The sequence below is a fragment of the Zingiber officinale genome, chromosome 6A, assembly GCF_018446385.1.
Source record: "Zingiber officinale cultivar Zhangliang chromosome 6A, Zo_v1.1, whole genome shotgun sequence".
Classification (NCBI taxonomy): Eukaryota; Viridiplantae; Streptophyta; class Magnoliopsida; order Zingiberales; family Zingiberaceae; genus Zingiber; species Zingiber officinale.
Genome location: NC_055997.1, coordinates 45,933,882 through 45,937,194, shown reverse-complemented (window position 1 = coordinate 45,937,194; position 3,313 = coordinate 45,933,882). Strand labels below are relative to the sequence as shown.

At 39.8% G+C, this 3,313-nt stretch overlaps 1 non-coding gene across 1 annotated transcript; it reads right to left on the bottom strand.

The window, feature by feature from the left end:
- Positions 1 to 2,059: 2,059 nt before the first annotated feature.
- On the bottom strand, positions 2,060 to 2,165 carry LOC121998930. The gene has a single exon (XR_006116711.1). It is a non-coding gene; the product is annotated as a small nucleolar RNA R71 (small nucleolar RNA).
- Between the last annotated feature and the right edge of the window lie 1,148 nt (positions 2,166 to 3,313).

The following is a 3,313-nucleotide window of genomic DNA, read 5'->3' as shown; positions in this document are numbered from 1 at the left end:
GCCGTGTCAAGATTTGAAGCCTACCAGAGCAGAAGCCTTACATGGCCGTGTGGATCTACACGGCCGTGTGAGATTTCCAGAGACCAAACAGGCTGTGGCCGTGTGCACTACACGGCCGTGTAGCATTTCCAGAGAGCAGAAGGGTTCTGGCCGTGTGGAGACACACGACCATGCAGCTTTGGCAGAGAGGGAACTGGACATGGCCGTGTGAATCTCACACGGCCGTGTCACGGGGCCGTGTGGCGCCCGATTCCCTCCTCTATTTAAACCCTTCTTCATGAATTGAAAGGGGATCTCTCCCCCTTTGGGAGAAAGCAAGATTTGGTGGTTTCCGCCCATTCTTGGGAGGATTTTTGGGCGATTCTAAGGGAGATCTCGACGATTTCGACTCCGGAGCGAGGTTTGGATCCGAAGACGAGGCTTCTTCGTAGATAAGTTTTTTCTTTCCCCCTCTTCTTGATTTCTTGGATTGGGGATTTAAGAAATGCTTGTAATCTCTATTTCTTCGGGTTTTCTTCCTCGATTCATGGAGTAGATCTTGTATTCTAGGATTAAGGGAGTATTTGTATGATGGATTGATGTATTCTCTTATGGATTTGCCATTTTCTTGTTTCAATGACATTGTCTTGCTTGTATCAATTAGATCTTGAATGATTAATAATGATTTGTGCTTAATTCTCATTCTTGATTGATTGTTTGGATTTCTTGTGGACTTTGTAAAGATAAACTCTCACTCGATCATCCGAGGGATCCACGTGACAGGTGCAAGCCCGTGTAAGGACGTTTGGGAGATAATCTTGAAGAGGAAATGAGAATATTCAAGAGAGTAGGATGGATCTTGTGATTAGTTTCTTGTATCTTGATAGATTAATAAGTTGTGGGCTTCTATGTTGATATCCGAGGAAGGCATAGTAATAGGTGCGCTTCTGTGTAAGGACAACGTAGGTTCATGTCTAATTAATCCTATTTAGATACATTTCTCAGTCCTTAGCCGATTGTCTATTGCAAGAGAGAACCGACAACTTTCTACATGTTTGACAATTGAGGGATAAGAATTGGTGAACCATTTACATTCAAGAAATCTTACAAAGAAACTGAAACTCCTAGAATCTCCCTTTAGCATAATCCAAAACACTAAACTCTTGTTTGTTGATCTTTAAGATTAGATTTGTTTACCTTTACTTTGCTTTTGAAACGATTGGATAGTTGCTTAGCTAATTCGCATTGAGACATTTCTAGTGCTTATTCCAGTCCCTGTGGATACGATAATCTTTTATATTACTTGCGACATTTCCGTACACTTGCGGAGAGCGAACAAGTTTTTGGCGCCGTTGCCGGGGACTGCGCTATAACATTAGGAATTATCAATTGAGTTAGACTAAACATAACATTTATTTTCCTTTCATATTGTATAGTTGTAACTAATCAGTAGATTTCTGTTTTTACTTTCTTGTATAACTTTCACTTCTTGTTAATTCTTTTTGTACAAATTCAATTCTGCATTTTTGATCCATCTATTTTTTCTTCTTTTCTTTTTGTGTCGAATTGCCATCTGCTATCTTATTCTTGTGTATGCGAAGATCTAACTTTGCAGGGGAATTCTTTCCTTTTGACCCTGAGATTGATAGAACTTTCCATAAAAGAAGAATTCTGCAAAGGCAAATTGAAGAACAGGAACATTTGAACATGGCGAATAGACCACTTAAGGATTATGCAGCACCCTATGCGAGAGGTTTTCGATCTAGTATTTCAAGACCTTCGGTGGAAGCTAATAACTTTGAGATCAAACCTGCAATCATATCTATGGTGCAGCAGAACCAATTCGGTGGAGGACCTCATGAGGACCCTAATCAACACTTAGAGGTCTTTTATGAAATATGTGGTACCATGAAAATGAATGGAGTTCCTTCAGATGCAGTTAGATTATTGTTATTTGGGTTTTCTCTAAGAGATAGGGCAAAGCAATGGCTGAATTCTTTGGCCCCTAATAGCATCACCACTTGGGAGCAGTGTGAGCAACAGTTTCTTGATAAGTTCTTTCCACCAAGCAAAACAGCTCATATGAGGAATTTAATTGCAAGCTTCAAGCAAACTGACTCAGAATCTCTTTTTGAAGCATGGGATAGATATAATAGTATGCTCAGACAATGCCCACATCATGGGTTGGAAAGATGGTTAGTGTTGCATACTTTTTATAATGGTATCAATTATCATACCAAAGTGTCCCTTGATTCAGCTGTTGGAGGGGCACTTATGAACAAAAGCTTAGATGAAGCCGAAGAAATCATTGAAAGTGTAGCACAAAATCATCATCAATGGGCAAATGAAAGAAGTTGTGGCTATTCCTCTGTAAACCCAACAATTAAAGCATCAGGGAAGTTTGAGGTAGATGCAGTCACTCTTTTGTCTGCAAAATTGGACGCTCTTAAAAAGAAATTTGAGAATATGGGGACTAGTGCTAATATGGTCAATGCTATTAGTACATCTTGTGAAGTATGTGGGAGTTCAGAGCATTCAAATGACTCATGTCCATTGGGAGCTATCACTGCACAAATCAATCAACTTGAACAATGTGATGCAATCATGAGTTACAATCAAAGGCAGAACAACCCATACTCAAATACTTATAACCCTGGATGGAAGAGTCATCCAAATCTTTCTTACAGAAACAATCAAGATCAAGGACCATCTATGGGGGCAAGACCAAATTTTCAAGCTGGGCAACAAAATTTTCAACATCTATCTTCTCAAGGCTTACCAAAGTCAAATGTTGAAAAGATGCTTGAAGAAATTATCTCAAGTCAGAATGAAATGAAGCAAGATATAGCAAAGCTCATCCAAAGAATGGATAATTCTGAAAAGCATCAAATGATCCAGGATAGTCAAATTGCCCAACTCGCTTCCTCATCATCCAGAGCACCAGGGCAACTTCCAGGAAAACCTGATGTGAATCCTATGGAGCATTGCAATAGGATTGAGCTTAGGAGCGGACGGACCTTGGGAGACTCCCAAGTGACTGTTTCAAAAGGGATACAAAAAGAAGAAGAGCTCTCTCCTCCTATATCAAATCAGATTCAAGCTAATGAGGAGAGTACCATTGAGGTTGAAGAAACTCTTCCACTGAACCATCAGAGCAAAGTTGTCCCTTTTCCTCAAAGACTTACAATGCTCAAGAAAGATGAAGAATTTGGCAAGTTTCTAGAAAAAGTTAAGAAAATTTGTGTAGAGGTACCTCTTATCGATGCTATTCTGCAAATGCCTAGATTTGCCAAATTCCTGAAGGATCTCATGTCAAACAAGAGAAGAAGAGGAG